This window comes from Pipistrellus hanaki (assembly GCF_964339955.1).
Source record: "Pipistrellus hanaki genome assembly, chromosome: 7".
Taxonomy (NCBI): Eukaryota; Metazoa; Chordata; class Mammalia; order Chiroptera; family Vespertilionidae; genus Pipistrellus; species Pipistrellus hanaki.
In genome coordinates, this window is record NC_140509.1 from 67281934 (window position 1) to 67300210 (window position 18277).

Sequence of the window (18277 nt, forward strand, 5' to 3'; positions counted from 1 at the left end):
TAGCCACAATATTAAAGTATATGGCCAAGAAAAAAAAAAAGTCAAAGACATACAGAAGTTCCTCAAATAATATTTAGTTCAAGTCATTTCCTTGTAATGCTGATGAGATTCCCTAAGACCTTAACTCTTGTTTATATCAATTAGCCTATGCTAAAATTGGCTTTGTTATATGTAAGTTTGCATAAAATTGCTGAACCTACTGACATTAAGTGAGGATTTATTATAATTGATTTAGAACCTGGGTTATTTTGAAGAATTTCTAATGTTTGGGAGGCTATGTAAAAATCATGTAGACTTGTGGGTATACTAGTCACTAGTCAGATAAGCCATTATCATATACTGGAGGCCTGATGCACAAAATTCGAGCAAGGTCCTCAGCTCTTGCAGCCTCGGCTTCATCCGTGAGGATGTCCAGAGGTTGTTTGGCTGTCCAGTCTAATTAGCATATTATGCTTTATTATTAAAAATATTTACAACACTAAATATTTCTGATCTAAAATGAGAATGTACATTTAAAAATAAAAACTTAGAAACATATACTCATTTCAATTTCCTGTTATTTTGAGTCTGTCAATAGATTCTCACAAAACTTCATTTTAATGACAGTCTCGCACAAATATTTTAAAAAATACTTTATATTCTTATTAGTTCCCACCCCTTCTCTATATTTAAAGAAAAATTTCAAGCTATTGAGGGAATTTATTCATAATTTATTAATTTCCTCCTGGCTTTTCCTTTCCATTGGTTCAAATATAGATGTGTAAACACACACACACACACACACACACACTTATGACCACTCTGGTTTCACAAAGGCAATGTAAATGAAATTCAAAATGAGCAATAAATGGAAAACAGGTCTTTTAACTTTGTTTAATATAGTCTAAGTAGGAGAAGCTCAAACAATTTACAGTGTCCTTCAGGAAAAATAGAAATGTAATAACTCTGCCTTAACTAATCTCAGGGAACAATGCCAGCAAGCGGGGAAAAGGATTTGGTCCTCAGACTGACCATAGAAGGCAGCACGTACTTCCACTGTCATGTGGAAAGGGAGGAGAGAGGGTGGGGCAAGATGAGGGAAGATGAGGTGGGAGAAGTAGAGGGGTTGAGCTGACAGATTCATCGTTTGATTTTACAACAGGTGTCTGAACTATAACCAATCATTCTCTTATTCACTCCACAAATACGCGAGAGCAGCAGCCGAAGGGAGACTCTTTGTGCCAGTCCATGGATGCTTTTTCAGGCACTGGGACCTGCCTGGCCTCCGCCACCTGATCCTAGTTTGCATTGTGAATTGCCACTTCTTGTTTTACTTTTCTTTGTATATTTAAAGAGAAAGACCAGGGCTTTAGTTGGCATGAGACCTCTATCCTGGCTCTCACATAACTTAGCGAATGCTAAGTTGACTGTCTCTGACAGTTAACCCACAACAAACAAGTCCAATAAGACAAGGGGTAAAAACAAAATAGCCTAAAGGCTAGGTTTTCTCCACTTTGCTCCTTCTCTCTGCTGATGAAAACCCATACATATAAAAAAGACATTGTGGCAAGGTAACACTAAACAAACAAAAAAATCAACCCGTTAACCAACCTGCCCTTCCCCCAAACATTTCTAGTCCCTCTGTTATTGAACTGATACTTTGCTGTGTGAGGATGGCATTCTCAGGCTAAAATTTTTCTAAGACTTCCCAACTTGTTTCTGATTGTGAAAGACTGTAAGTGGTGGTAGAATATGTTTTTCATAATTTCATATTTGGTGTGTCAATTTCTGAAAAAAAATAGTTACTACAATGAAATCTCTGAAGTAATCCCCTAAAACTACTTATCAAGGTTATAAAAACTATGAACTCACCATTCGGCTTTGCCTTAAACTTAGCCACTTGTCTATAAATGGGTATTATGGCAATAACCGTCTTATCCATCATTTCTTGTAACAATAAAATAAGAGTAGAATGTGAGTTACTTGCAAAACCATAATGTTCTTTACAATTTCAAAGTTATTGTTTTAAGCTATAGGAAATCATAATTGACAACTTATCCAAAGTCTAATTTTAGCTATACTTTCCTAGAATCTATTAGAAAGCTGAGAAGTCAAACCACCTTAGAAATAGGTCCCACTTTGAAAATTTGTGGTCCTCATGAGGATTCAGGAGTAGAAGAAACAATGATAGGTGTATTGGAGAGAGACAGAGTATTGGAGAGTGGCCCAATGGGAGAGGCAGTGAGGGATTTTATGGTAGAAAGATGAGGTAGGTAAGGTAGAAAAAATAATTGAGGTGGGAAAGAAAATAGGGCTATAAAAGACAAAGGATGCACCAACAAAGTGGCCCAATAGGATAATTATTTGTTGTAACTGTGTTTTGGTGGTGTGGAAACAGCCCATGAATTGTGTCTTAGACATAAGCCTGTGTGATCTTTACCATGGGTTATTTAGTGCTATGGTTAATACTCTATGAGTTGCCTTGATTGGGAATTTCAGTTTCAGTGCACAATGACTAATGGGTTATGATTGATGTTCATGAGCTGTACTTTGTGTCATAGGCTGTGCTAGACAACATGTGCTTGTCTTCAGCTTCCCACTGGACTCATTTTCCTAAACAAACTATGTGGGCCTCAAATGTTTTGCTTGGGGTGTCTGTATGCCTCAAACATTCTTATAAATTTGAGTGCTACTAGGTGATTTCCATTTATTTGATGTGTTTTTAGCAGAAGGGTAGTGTGTAAAACCAATTATAATATTTTAAACGTGGCCTAAACAAAGTTTGAAATATGTTTCTACTTTATTATTTTTTTTTTCTTTTGCAAGTGAGATGTATGAATTCTGGAAGCTCTCAAGAATTAATCTGGACTGAGAAGACCTCAAGGAGGCTGGAGGGAGATTATCCAGATAGCCTCAAAAAGTGTTGGGAAATGTTTGAGTGAAGTTTTGGCCTCTCAATATAATCAAAATAAACTGGACAACTAATATGATATAAAAAGGTTATAAATCTAAACAACATAAAAGTGGGAAGATGGTAAGGAATGAAACCTTCTAATAGACCCTATTTCCCCCCCCTTGGCATTTATTTTTGTTTATGTTTATAAAGTTCAAAGTCAATTTGGAAGAAGGAAATTTCAACTACCATATGTGTAGGGTGTTTATCCTTCCACCTCTTCAAAATATTCTTTATTTTCCCTTCTTTCTTTCACTTATTACCTTCTGAAGATTACGATGACATAAAATATGTCACCTAAAGGTGTCTCTCAGATGCTTTCTAGAGCAAGGCTTCTCAAATATTAGTGTGCATACAAATCTCCTGAAAATCCTATTACAGTGCAAAATCTGCTTGGGCAGATCTGGGTGTGGACTTGAGACTCTGAACTTCTATCAAGCTCCCTGGGGACGGCAAGGCTGTTGGTGGTGGTCATGCTCTGAGGACTACCATGCAGCAGAAATTTCCTGCCTCTTCCATACTAGTTCTTTATTAAAGAAAACGCAGCAAAAGTCCCAATCTTTATAGATACACATACTAGGACTCTTGAAAACAACCAATACTGGCTCAAGTCAAATATGCTCAATTGGAAATAATCCACCAGAACAACCATGTAAGAGCAAGGGCTATGTCCAGGGGCATTTATGATATTGAACCACCTTTGGCTTTTAAAATTTGTTTCATTCATTCCTTTTCCCTTATGGATCAACTTTATGATAAGGTTGAATATCAAATATAAGCCACTCTGATGAATAATATATATGATGAAGTTTTAACTTCAAGACCAAATAACTATTTTTGAAAGTCTTTTCTCACCAAATGTAAAAAAAGAAAAAAAAAAAGTACCTAGTCCAATTTTTCTATTCCTCTTGATTTCCAGCATTTTGTTGTACTCCTTTTGCTATTTTCAGAATGATTGGAATACAGGCAAGACTCTGAGTCTTTGATCTCCACCATCGGGGATACTCTCATGCAAACCTGCTCCTTCATTTGATTTATTAAAGTTCTATGTAAAGTGGCCTTTGGATGAAGCCTGGCAATCTTTCCCCTGTACTATTCCAGGCATGAATGAATGGTGACCAGATGATTCCACAAAGCGAAGATGGAAAAAAAGAATGTAGGCATTCATGATGCGTTAGCCAGAAGCCAATGGTGCTGCTGACTCAGGGGAATGTACTGCAATGTCACCACCTCAGTGAAACACAACACAAAACACAAAAGATAAATAAAACAAACTCTGCAACAGGCTGCACTTTTTATCGGGTATCGTCTGGGATTCATGCAGCTCTAGACATTGTATTTGTGGGAAAGTGATGCCAGAAGCAAGAGGCATGTGAAACCAACTGGAAGACAAGGGTAATCAAGAGCATGAGGCTAGAACACTACCACATTTATATGATTAAAAATTTGTACAGTTAACTGAATAGGAACTCTTATAATAAACAGAAGCATCTGCTGGTAATTGGAAACACAGTTTGCTGTTTTTCTTTTATTTTTTCTGTCCTCCACACCCTCCCCCCATTGTCTTTCCTTGTTATTTCTAAGGCTAAGGGCTTTGCTACGGTTACAGACACCTATATTTCCTGTCATCCTCTGGAGCAACTAAAGAAAACAAAGATGAGAAAGCTGGAAGCTATTGGATTAAAAACTCATATAGAGCATGGTGATTACTTTAGATAATTTTAGAGCCTGTTTTCCTCTGTGATGGTAGGTGAATCAAGGATGAAAAGTAGATGTGAGGCCATTTAATAGTGTATAAACAATGTACAAAACTCTCTATGGTATGGCACAGGAATTAGCACTGAAGCCCTCCCCCCACTCATATATATATATATATATAGTGTTGCTAGAAGAATAATAGCACCTTCATCAAGGAAAAAAGCCTAGTACACTATAATATTTGATAAGATTGATACATGTGTAAGATATTCATCAAAAAAGATTTTAAAGAATTTCCTTTAGGTAACTATGCTTCCATCTTACATTCAAATTCTAACTAAATTTTGCTCTTTTTATTCCACTAATCTTCTAAAAAATTGTATATATTTTTATTTATAACATATGATTACTAAATGGTCCTACTCTACTTTAAAAAATATATATTTTTATTGATTTCAGAGAGGGAGAGGGAGAGAGTAAAATGTTGATGTGAGAGAGACACATCAATTGATTGCTTTCCAGATGCGTCCAACTATGGCCAGAGATTGAACCTACAATCCAAGTACATGCTCTTGACCAAGAATTGAACCCATGATATCTTTGATGTGTGGTCCGACACTCTAACCATTTAGCAACACAGGCCAGGGCTAATCAATGCCTTTTTAATTCTGTTATTACTTTCTTCTCTGTGTTCAAATTTTGAGGAGTCAATTGATTGAGCTACTATTAAAATGTGTTTTTCAAGTCTTGCATTAACCATTAAAAAAAGTTCAGTGAAGTATTTATCTTTGAAAGTTGTGAATTAGACATACACACCTTATAATCATGTTACTTTCAAATATGTAATAAATGAAAACTAAAATCAAATATTAATAACAATCTAACACAAAGAGAATTATTGTATTAAAGATAGTTCAATCCCTTTGTTGGGCTTTCAGTGCTTTCAAAAATAGCTTCCACTCCCTTAGTCCTATAACCTCACTCAAACTTAGATTTAACACACAAAATTTCTGTGGAAATTAATGTTGTGTCCATACATGCCAGATGAATGATATCGTTTTGTGAGGTTGGCAGAATAATGGTCTCCCAAAGATGTCCACATCCCAACCCCTGGAACCTGTGAACCTGTTCGGTGACATGGCAAAGAGGAATAAAGGTGGCTGATAGAATTAATGTTGCTAATGAATTGACATTAAAGTAGGGGACTATCCTGGATTATCTGTGTGGGTCCAATGGAATCACAAGGGTCACATTTAAGTGTAAAACACAGTCAGAGTGATGAGATGAGAGAAAGACTAACTGGTCATTGAGGAACAGAGAGGAGGCCTCGAGCCAAGGAATGAGATCAGCCTCTTAAAGACAGAAAAGGCAAAAGCCAGATTCTCTTTCAGAGCCTCCAGAATGGAACGCAGACCTGCGGACACCTTGATTTTGGTCCAGTGGGGCTCATTGCAGATTTCTGATCTCCAAAACTGTAAGATAATAAACATAGGTTGTTTTAAGCCGGCAAGTCTGTGGTAATTTGTTACAGCAGCATCAGGAAGCTAATCTATAACTGGTCCCATTGTCCCCTTTGTTGGGAAAGATTTCTCCATTTGTCTAATCCAGAAAAAGTACATTTTCTTAATGAGGGCTTTGTGCCTCACCTCAAGTTGCCTCTTCTGTTTACATAAAATGGCCCCTCTTATTCATTTTATGTACCTGTAACTTTACTTGTGTCACTATTTGTCTTTGATGCTCTGGCTTATCTTCTAAGTTAGGCTTTGTAGGATAAAATCTTAGTGATGTACCCTTTGTTTATTCACTCAACCTGCATATAATGAGTGGTTAATAATTTATTGAGTGCCTGTGCTAAGTTCTTGATATTCAAAAACATGGCCCCTGTCCTCAAAATTATTTATTAATTTAGTGGGGAAATAGACAGACACATATATAACTATAAAGCACAGTGAGTTGTCATGCTATAATGTAAATGTGCACTCAGTGTTTGTTATTAATGAAAATGACAACCAACTTTTTTCATTACTTTTTACTATATCTTGACCATTAAGAAAATGTCTAGAAATCTACTTAAAACTTTAAAAAATCATGAACAGATAGCATCCGAAACTTGAGCAAATTACTTTCCTACGGGGGGGGGGGGTGTCAGGACCAAATTTTATGCTTATAAGTACAGAGAGTTTGTACTTGGTCAGGAAAACATGGGTAATTACATTTTTGCCGATTATTTTTTACTCGTTGATAGAATTTTAAAAGTTTAGCTGTAATGACTTTTAAATATCAAGATATTCTCACCACTTTTCTCAGGTGAGCTGATGCTGTGTTCCTAGCAAATTGGTAGCTCAGGAAATGTTCTGATTCTAAGAGAGCAAAGAAAGACAAATTAACTATTTCAATAAGATTATGCTTAAGTCAAATCAGGGTGTTTTATCAAAGACACAGAAGGTTGCTGGCTTAAACAACAGAAATTCATTTCTCACAGCTCTGGAGTCTGAAAATCTGAAATCAGGGTGTCATTGTGATTGGGTTCTGGTGAGGATCCTGACCCTGGGCTGCCTTTTTGCCAAATCCTCACATGGTGGAGAGAGATCATCTTTTTATAAGGGCACTAATCCTGTTTATGAGGGCTCCACTCTCATGACCCCACTATCTCCCACAGGTTCCACCTTCTAATACCATCACGTTGGAATTAGAGTTTCAACAGTATGATTCAACCAAACTTTCAATCCATAGCAGAATATTTTCTTTCTTTCTTTTTTTTTTTTTTTAATATATTTTATTGATTTTTTACAGAGAGGAAGGGAGAGAGATAGAGAGCTAGAAACGTCGATGAGAGAGAAACATCGACCAACTGCCTCTTGTACACCCCCTACTGGGGATGTGCTCGCAACTAATGTACATGCCCTTGACCAGAATCGAACCTGGGACCTTTCAGTCCGCGGACCCACGCTCTACCACTGAGCCAAACCGGTTTCGGCCAGAATATTTTCTTAATTTCACCCATAATGAAGCATTATCCAGACAGCCCTGGATTCCCACAGACCTGAGCACATGCACTTCCTCAAGTGCTTATGTACCTGATTCATTATCAAGCATTTTATATGAAATGTCTTATTTTATGCTTATAAGAACCCGAATGAGATAGGTACTTTCCTGACCCCCCCCCCCCCCCCCCCCCCGTAGGAAAGTAATTTGCTCAAGTTTCGGATGCTATCAAGCTTTAGGAGGGTGATTTGAAGAACAGTAGGCTGGTTCTATAGCACACCCTCTTAACGCCATGCTATTCTAACTGTGTAGTTAGGTATTGTAAAAAGCTGTAGAAACTCTGCTTGATTCACAGATTGTAACTGTGCCTGGCTGTGTCATAAACATTTGAGTGGGGCAAGTCAAAAGAAAAGAAAAAATAATGATAACTTCCCAACACCTATTTCTATAGCTGTTCTTCAAGCCAAATTCACTGCCACGTGGTCATGACCGTGATGACCACGAATGGACTTCAGATCTTCACCACAGCCTTCACCTAGGAAGTGCTGAAGGAAGCCTTGCTCTCTTCGCATGACCAGAGAGAAAGAACAAGGGCATTAAAAAAAATTAGATAGCCAAAACTGGTTTGGCTCAATGGATAGAGTGTTGGCTTGCGGACTGAAGGGTCCCAGGTTCGATTCTGGTCAAGGGCATGTACCTTGGTTGCGGGCACATTCCCTTTGGGGGGTGTGCAAGAGGCAGCTGATCGATGATTCTCATCGATGTTTATAACTCTCTATCCCTCTCTCTTCCTCTCTGTAAAAAATCAATAAAAAAATATATTTTAAAAAATTAGATAAACGCCTGGTTTCTCTTTAGTAATGGGGTGGTTTCTTCAAATCAGACCTTATACTCCTAAAATAACTCTATTCTTTATGAAAAGTGACTTGATTTACTCATACCACCACTTGTTACTATTTGGGGTATGATGAAAGGTTATTAAAGTAGTTTCTATGTTATTTAGACATACTTCTAGCAGCAATCTGCTATCTCTGACCTACATTTTTGGGTCTGAAAAACCAGAGACTGTTGGTATGGAATTGGTGAATGGAGTCCACAAGATTTCTTCAAGACACTGAACAGATATTTTCCTTTTGGAGCCATTTAGCAAAGCTGCTTACAATATCACAATGCCAGTGGCAACTGTGTTTTCTAAACAACTTGGCCAGAAATGGAAAAAACACACAAAAGACTCTTAAGTATTTCTGAGTGTTAAGTAAATAACTTGGGTCGCTTGTTTGTGTGGACAACAGTACATGTGAGAAATTCAAATCTGGCCTCCAGCTGACTTCTGTCCTAGGATAGCAGATCAGAGATGAAGCTGACAACAGCCACATTTTATCTTCTGTTTCCTGCCTTGTTCCTTTCTTTGATTTTACCTCCCCAAGGTAAATTTGTTTACATAATCATTAATAGTCAAAGTCTTTTGACTAGGGAAATGTAACACTATACATTTCACATCACCTTTATTTAGCACCCTCTTTTATTTTATTGATTTTGGTATCACATAATTGTCCTCATCCCTCCATTCCTACCCCATACCCCTCCCCACGTATGCCCCCATTCCCCTGTTGACTGTGACCACTGGTTAGGCTTATATGCATGCATACAAGTTCTTCGGTTGATCTCTCCCTCTTTCCCCCACCCTCCCCTACCTTCCCTCTGAGGTTTGAGAGTCTGATTGATGCTTCCCTGTCTCTGGGACTGTTTTTGTTCATCAGTTTATGTTGCTCATTATTTCCCCTAGATGCCTAGCACCTTCTTTTTTAAAGGTGTTATAATGTGACAGAAGGGCTTTGCTCTTCAGATAAGTCCCTAAGGTAAGGAAAGTACAAACCCCAAGCAAATCGTTCTGTTTATAGAAGTTCAACTACTTTTGGTATTCCCCAATTCCAGTCCCCACTGATAACTCATTAATGAATTCATTCACTGATTTGAAATAACAGTATCTACTCCAAATCTCTGCCTGAAAAGAGCCAAGTAAGTCCCTTTAATCCATTTGTCCCTCTGCACATATCAGACACACAACCGATGCCTTGTTTTATTTAGCATTTGTCTTTAAGTTCATCTTGCATGGTAATTCTATACTTCATTTTTGTAATATTAGATTATGAGAATACAGGTACTTGTTGTTTTGGATAGCTTACTTGGAGCACCTCCCAACGTGGTCTACATTACAACGAATGCTGAAATGACACTATTGTTTCTGTGGTAAAAACATGGAGAGAGTTCTGTGTGGGATAGCCACAGCATTTTTGGGAGACCACAGAAGGGATAGTTGGCATTGCAAAATCAAATACTCCTTTTGACCTAAACCATATGCTGATTTTCTTGAAATTATTGAAGGGTTAGAACTTTCTCCCCATTTACATGGTTGGTAAGGTCACTTTCTCCCCCAAGAGCACAAATGTGCAAATAAAAGAGATTGGTTATAGAAATCTACCGGAAGTTTCACTTTGGGATTTATTTGTTGCAGCTTTCTTATCTCTCACTGACTGGTCAAACGGGCCTTACTTATATCTATTTTCCTTAAGTTGTCATTTCTTGGGATGTGCCTCCCCGCTTCAGAAATTTTGGAGACAGAGTTTCAGAAGCAAAACAAAAAACAAGACAGCCTTTATTCCCCAGTAGAACCAGGATGTTAGGAAAATTAAACCAAGCTCTTGGGACAACTGAGAGGATTAAATGAGAGCATTCATGGAAAGTATACAGAAAAAAGGCTAGCACAGAGTAGACATTCAATAAAAGTCAGCTATTATCACCATTTCCTCAAAATTATCTCTTCTCTTTTCCATGGAGCTGCCACCAATAACCCCTTTAGCTCTGGGTGCCATTGGTAGAACCAGGAAGTGATATATTGAGGGGAAAAGATGAAAGATGTTAAAGTAAAAAATAAAATGAAGCGTATGGATTTGGTGGAGTGCTCAAAGAGATGTGGGAAAAAGTAAACAAAAATTGAAAAGAAAAACTGAAGTGAAAAGGAACAAAAATATGGATTTTTAACAACAATGATCTTAAAGGCTAGCCCAAGATGCTATAGGCCCTTTACTATTGGGCCTTTTACCTCAATATTGGTCTGCTGCCAACTCTTTTTCTCATGTTATAATTTCTAATGTGTTTCAGATCATCTAGAAGATTCTCCAGTCCAATTCTATAAAAAAGGTTAATTTTCTTTCTAGTTTGATCTAAATAGTTAGCCATAAACATCGAATACTGCACTAGCTTGTCGCTGAATCTCTAGAAACACATTATAACATAATTATTTTTATAGGAGAATTTTTAAAAATTCAATTTTTCCCTCTCATCCCATCAAAGGGTGTAGTTACTGAATTATCATAGACTTTCTTGGTAAGGCAGTGTCACCTATAAGACAGTCCCTTAGGACACTGTAAGAAGTATGCTCCTGGCTGGTATATAAAACACTCAGGGAAACTCCTTTGCTTATTCAGGTATAGAAATATCAATCACGGCATTAAAGTAACATTTTGTAAATTACATCCCCATGACCTGAAAAAAGTAAAGCAACTTCAGAAAGTCTTCTATTTTTTTTGGCCATGGGAAGGCTCCCATAAAGAGAGAACTCAGAAGTTTCTTATGAGCGTGTGAGCTGATTGTGGTATTGAGAGACTGTAGAAGGTGAGAGAATGGCTTTTTTCTCCACCATCAAGGGATCAGGATGGTGAAGGAAAGGTGCTCTGTTCAAGGGGTTAGTGTGGGGTGTGATTGAGGACAACTCAAGAGCTTTGGTTGTCTATGTCCTGCATCAAGGGTTTAGGCACAATGTTCCTAAGCACTGGCTTTCCTTTAGGATTCTCTAAGTACATGCAGGCAAGATTTCAGGTTGGGGGTTATAAAATGTCTGAGCTTGTCAGACCTTGCAAGATCTTGCTCATCTTGGTATCTTCTGCATTGAGAGATGAGCCTAGACCAACAGCAATGTTACTACCATTGCTTAGAGCAGATTATTCATCAGGTGCAGGGATACCTGTTCTATGTATGAATGACCATGTACTGCCAAGTGGCCTCATAGGCATGTGAAAGCAGATGCATAATTAGGAAAAAAGCAGGAGTCTCATAGTGGCCTGATGGAAACAGCCAGAATGAACTCTACTAGCAAATGGTTAGATAAAAAGTTTCTTAGTCCCTTGGCAGAGGAGTGAAATGAATGAGTGAGATGATTTGTTTTTTATACAATCCTGTTTCTCCTTTTCCTCCTCTTTCTGGTTTCCATATCTAATAACTTAGTTATTAGTTTCCATCTCTGAAACTTAAAAGAAATAATACCTTGTAGTTTCTCCCACCCTCTCAGCCAGTGCTTCCTCATGGGGCAAGTAAATCTGATCCCAGAAGGTCAGTCACTCCCACCCACCCAAGGCCTTAGGCCAACTCTGGGGGAAGGGTCACCATTTTGTATGCAGCCCCCACCACATTGCTGGGTCAGGGCAGGCTGGTCACCCATTGTGATACCTGAAGAGTGGTGGCTTCCACCTTCTGCACAGCAGGTATCACTGCACATGGTCAGGGAAATGGGACAAAAGGGATCACTCTGGCTCTTCAGGTGCCAAGATGAGGAAAATCAACATCAGAGCCCAAAGGATGGAACTGCTGGGGACAAAAGGTTACTACACATTAACAATCGTTCTTTGCAGAAACAATGAGCAGATGCTCAAGAATGAGAGATGAGATCTCTTGATTCTAGATGACAAATCTTTTTCAGGTAGACTCAGAGACACAGGATTTCATTCTCCTCGTACTTGTCAATAGCCAAGGCAGGACAATGAACTTAGCAACACTGAGCGACATTTATTAAGCATCTTCTGTGAGCCAGGCACTGGTCTAGGCACAAAGCATAGCTTTGAATGGTCAGACTTTACACTCCAGTGAGGAGAGCCAGAAATAAGCACATAAATACACCAACAGGAAAACACTCAGCAGTTCTAAAGGCTATAATAAAAAAAAATAATTAATTATAAAATTGTGGTTTAGGGCTATTTTGATTACATGGTCAGGAGTCTCTTGAATTAAACAAGGTACAAACTGAAAATTAATAACGAGGAGAAGCCAGCCAGGCAGAAATTTAGGGAAGAGGATTTTGGGCAGAAGGAACAAATGAGGGGAAGGCCCTAAAGCAAGAACTAGCTTGATATGTCTGAGAAATAACGAAGACCAGAGTGATGGATTTGGTGAGCAGGAAGGAGGGTGGCATGAGATGAGATTCTGGCAGACAATGCTGGGCTCCTGTGTAGACTAGAGATGATTTTGGATGCCTTCCAAGTCTGATGAAAAGCCAGTAGAAGGTTTTCAGAAGAGTGACATGATCTAAAGTAGTTTTTATAAAATCACACTGGTAGCTTTGCAGGGAAGGGATTGTATAGAAGCAAGAGGAGAAGCAGAAATTAGCTAGCAGGCTAATAAAATTCAAGAAAAGAATGATGACTTGGCTAGGGCAGTAGCAGTGAGATTGAAGGAAAAAGAAACAATTTTAGAAAATATTTAGAGATAGGAGTTCTAGAATATACTCATGACTTGGCATATGAAAAAAAGAGAGAAGTTGAGTTCTAGTATCTCAATTATAGTATATGTAGATGTGAGGCTAATCAAGCATTCATTTGGATATTGGAAGTTTGGGATGCCTTTGTGATATCCAAGTAGATGTCAAGTAGGTAGTCTGAATATAGTGTATAGGGGAAAAGTCAGTATTTAGATATCAGCTTGGGAATTATTGACATATAGAGGCATATAAACAAAAGAAAACAAACACTGTGTCCAGTTCAGTTCAATAGCCATTGTGTCCAGTTCAGTTCAATTGCATGCATTTCAAATCAATATTTAGGGAACTAAGTATAGTAAGAGCTAATATGAATAAAGAAATCAGAAAGACAAAACCCCAGAGGTAGAGGCAGACCAAAATACTATTGTCCAGAGGCAATGGTAATGTGAAAATAGGTACAAATGTAAAAAACAAACAAAACTATATCATAGAATTAGTAATCATGCCTGGAATGGTCAGGGAGGGAGAGACAAAGGATGATATGAAAAACAGTCATTTGATAGGAACAATTTTCTTGTGAGTCCCTTGTTTTTAATATGGATGCTTACTTATTTAGAGACTAAGAAAGCAGATGGGACTAGTTGCAAAAGTTTTATATGTATGAAGAAGAATTCCATTTTTAATGGCTCTTTGATTTTGACGAAGGCAATAATCACTCTCGCACATAACATTCTCCTTAGATTGAGTTTGATCAGTAGTTTCCAGCCTCAGAGAAATGGTAAGATAAGGAGTCAAGAACCATAGCTATTTTTCAACACATTTAAAGGCTATATTACACTATCATAGATATTTCAATATATTATGTGGCTTAACATATACACATGTAAATATGTAAGCAAAAATATATGCATAAAAGGCAAGTAGGAAGCAGAAATAAAATATGTAGCTTTGATAAGATTATGCAGACTGCCAAAAATGTTAAATTCTTATGTTTAACTTTAGTTATATCAACTTAGTGAAGTAAAACTATTAGCCTCTTATTGAGCACAAGTTCTAATTGATTGTAGTTCATAAAGAAGGAAAGAAATAACAAAATAATTATTGTAGTTTCAGAGACAAATTATTTCACACCATGGAGTACATGGGGGGAAATGATAAAAGGCATATTTAATGCATTTTGTGCATCTTTGGCTGGATGAATAATAGGGTCAGTGTCAGCTCTAATAGGTATGCTTCTATAAGTTGTTGCTGTTACCTTCCTTTTTTAGCTATACTGGCTTTTCAACCTCTTTATCATTTATATTCACTTGTAAAATTTTAAAAAAAATGTGTTTTCTGAAAATTAATTTCTTATGAAATTCATCATATGAAACAATGAAATTCTTGCAGTCACCCTGTAATTTACTTGAATTTTATTGGCTAAATAGTCCATTCCAGAACTAATGTTATTCATCTTACTTGGTTGAATTATTTATTCATATAGAGAACCATTTATTAACATCAAAGGTAGGTCAGTTTTAAGAACAATATTTTGTCTTCCTGCAGAATTTACTTTCAGAATTTAATTCCTCTTAGTTATATGCATATTAACTCCATGAAGTGAATACAAATAAGCAGAGACTACATTTTTACAAAAATAGAGGCTAAGCTGGGTGGGTGGCCATGAGATATTTCTGGGCTAAAACAAGGGAGTGGGTGGGGGGACAGATATATATACTACTGAATGTGAGTGATGCTGGGCCACAAAAACTAATTAATACATAGGCTAAGTCTATATTTAGTGACTGAAGCAGAGTCACACAAATTTTTATAGTAAGGATTTATTTTTGAGATATAGTCTTTAAGGTATGAAATAAATATCAAGATTCTTTAAAGTAATTTAAGATTTTGCATTGTTTCCTTTTAAATTACTTATGGTGGGAAGGTGCCATGTTCTTTTCATTGCTTAGAGTGTTCAAAGGCTTTCGTTTGACTTTAAATAGCAAGCTAGTCTAGGTATATGCCAAGTGCTGGCTCCCTTTTTCTTCACTGGTTGGGTTTATTATTGTTTGTGGTGCTGAAGAGTTGATTGTTTTCAGTTTGGCCATAATGCTCATGTGCTAAGTCCACTATATGATCTTTCTGTGTCTGTCCAAGACCAGGTAGGAGGACCGAAAGTCTTCAGGTGAAGAATATAGTCACAGAATGATCATGTGTTGATCTAATTTGCATGGAGCTTCCATGAAATTGGGATGTATAATAGAAGCCTGAGACTAAATTGGAAATTGTTGGAGTAATGCTCTAAAGAAGGTAATAGGTTCTTCCTGAAAGCGGCCCCTATTCACTTGACCCAGAAAACCCCACAAAATCATGCAAATCAAGAGGTTCAAATCTTCGTGTTCACTTTAAGAACACTTGTGAAATTTTCCAGGCCATCAAGGGCATGCATATTTGAAGGAAGTCACTTGACAGAACATGTGCCATTCCATTGTCACAATGGTGGAGTTGGTAAGGTGTCAAGGCCAAACAGTGGGGCTGGATAAAGGGTCAGTGGCACCAAAAGAGTGATGAAGTTTTGCTGCACGTGCTTAAAAATGCAGAGAGTAATGCCAAGCTTAAGGGGTTAGATGTAGATTCTCTTATTATTTAGCACTTCAGGTGAACAAAGCTCCCAAGATGTGGCATAGAACTTACAGGGTTCACGGGTGAACTAACCCACACGTGAGCTCTCCCTGCCTCTTTGAGAGGATCCTTCTTTAAAAAGAGCAAATTGTTCCTAAACTGGAAGAGGAGGTTGCACAGAAGAAAAAGATATCCCAGAAGAAACTTAAAAAACAAAAACTAATGGCCCAGGAGTAAATTCAGCACAAAATAAATACCAATAATAGTTAAATAAAAATAAAGAAAGAGATAGGTGAAAAGAAAACCAGTTCATTTCTCAGGTGTGGTTTGTCTGGACATTTATAGACTTCCCAAGGACTCTGGGGTGGAGGTAGGGCTCTTCAGTAATCTGCAATATGGGGTTGAATATATTGTCCTGCCAATCACACTAAAATTTAATTTTGGGTATCAAATGATTTGCCTCAAGATACATAAAAAGTTACAGATAAAAGTCAGATGACAACTATGCCTTTTAAAATCCTAAGTTACTATTTAATACTGTTGAAATTTTCCCTGCCTACTTTATCCTCTGCCATTATAGTCTCTAATTTCCCAGGACTATGACATTAATGTTGCAAAGGTATGATGAAATATAGCGTTTAGTCAAAAAAGGCTTAAGGTAGGAGGAATATTTAGGAGTTTGTGTGTTTCCAGAAAATGTGTTCATGTTCCTCCTGGCCATACTTATGTTAAAATTTCAGTGGTAAATTCAAAATTGCCAACTTCTGCTTAAACCATGCAAGAAACCATTTCCCATACTAGCCAGCAATGTAGGAATATTTGCCTGATGTAAGACTTGCCTTTGGTTCAACTTTGATGACCCACTTCAAACATTTATATGTGGTGGAAGAAAGTCCAGCAACGCCAAAGATTAAAGTTTGTGTGCTTAAGATTTTAGTGTTATTGATGAATAAATTAATTTTGTCGTAACTCGTTAGCTAATACAATCACCAGAGATGTGTATATTTAAGCTATTTTTCTTTTTCAATGATACTGCCTATGTAAGTCCCTGAATTTAAAGATGTAATGTTTATATAAAATGTTTTTTTATATGAAATGTGAAATATATAGTTGTTTTAACAACTTAATTTAAATGACTTTATGATGAATATCAATTATACTTCAAGGGATATTTGGGTATTTTCAGGTTATTTGCTCCTATTATGGTTTTTAAAAGTTTTGAGTCAGCATTGGGCAGGTTTTCAGAAGCCGTTTTTATTATTTTCAAGGCAATTGTATATAACCAAGCTGGTTAAGTGTCTTTGAAGTGCTTTATTCTTGTAAATAGGTAGGCTTAGAGTTAGCAACTGGGAATTTCTCTTAGAATGTTCAGATGAGAAATGCCAGCCACTTTGTCTTTAATTTTCAGAGGTCCTTCCAGATTACTCTGGTTGCCCTGCTCTGTTCCAGGTGACTGAATTCCCCCAAGGCTCCTCTGCCCAGTGCTTTGGTTGGTGTGACGTGAGCAGTGGTGAGACCAGGAACTCTGGAGCAGAACTCAGCTGAAATTCTAGCTGTCATGGTCTTACTGTGTGACATTGTGCCAGTGACTTTACCTCCCAATCCTTAGTTTCATCAACTAGAAAATGAGAATGAAAAGTAAACACTCTCCAGAGTTATAGGAAAGACAAAATGAGGTGTGTGGTATGATAATAGCTCATATTTATAGAGCATTTATTATGTGCCAGGTATGTAGTTAGCACTCAAAAATAAATGGTAACTCCATAGACATACCTGGCTTTGTGCCCTTATTAGTTGGACTTTACACAATTAATCCACTGAAGTCCTCACACACTCATTTCAAATGACACAGAAAATAACAAGAAGGTAGGCAGGAATGAATCAGAAAGAATCTACTAATGTACAGCCACGGGGTTAATTTTACTTATGTTACATCATATAATCATCTCAGCAAGCCTCTGAAATAGAACCTATTTTCCTCACTGTACAGATGAGAAAAATAATGGCCCAGTGAGTTTATTTTATACTTTTCTACAAGATATAAGAGCAAACAGAAATAGAACAAATACAGTACAACTGCGAGCTTAATTTACAAGAGTAAATTACAACACTGACAATAAATTAATTCCTTCTTGTTTATTAGGAAATCATCAATCACATATTTCTTTTAAAGAATAAATAATATCATGTAAATAATTTTTTCACATGTTAAAAATAGAAGTTTCTGATTTGTTTTATTTTTGCTTAACATCAATATTCTCATAGATCCTTGCATGAGTAAAAGACTAAATTACTTTGTTTCCATCATAATACATACTGAGGATTGTTTTTGCTGCCAAAACTATTCTTTGGTTTAGAAAGTTTCCCCTAGGTCATTTAGAAGTCTTCCCAGAAAAGATGTAAATGTCAAAAACCTGGTCGAAAGATTTTCAAATATTGCACCAAGACTGGAAGGAATTCAAGACTGTATGGTCACAGGAAAATAGCGGCTATCTGAATGCCACGTAATCGGCTTTTGTCATGTTCATAGT

General features: G+C 37.2%; 1 protein-coding gene and 1 pseudogene across 2 annotated transcripts in view; one reads left to right on the forward strand and one right to left on the reverse strand.

Annotated features, from left to right (window-relative positions):
- The window catches only part of PDE7B (phosphodiesterase 7B), a 261989-nt gene that overhangs the window by 134368 nt on the left and 109344 nt on the right, over window positions 1-18277 (reverse strand). The window lies entirely within an intron of this gene.
- LOC311625710 (large ribosomal subunit protein uL22-like) lies at window positions 14278-15983 on the forward strand (annotated as a pseudogene). The gene is made up of 2 exons: window positions 14278-14282; window positions 15456-15983. The product of its transcript is annotated as a large ribosomal subunit protein uL22-like (transcript).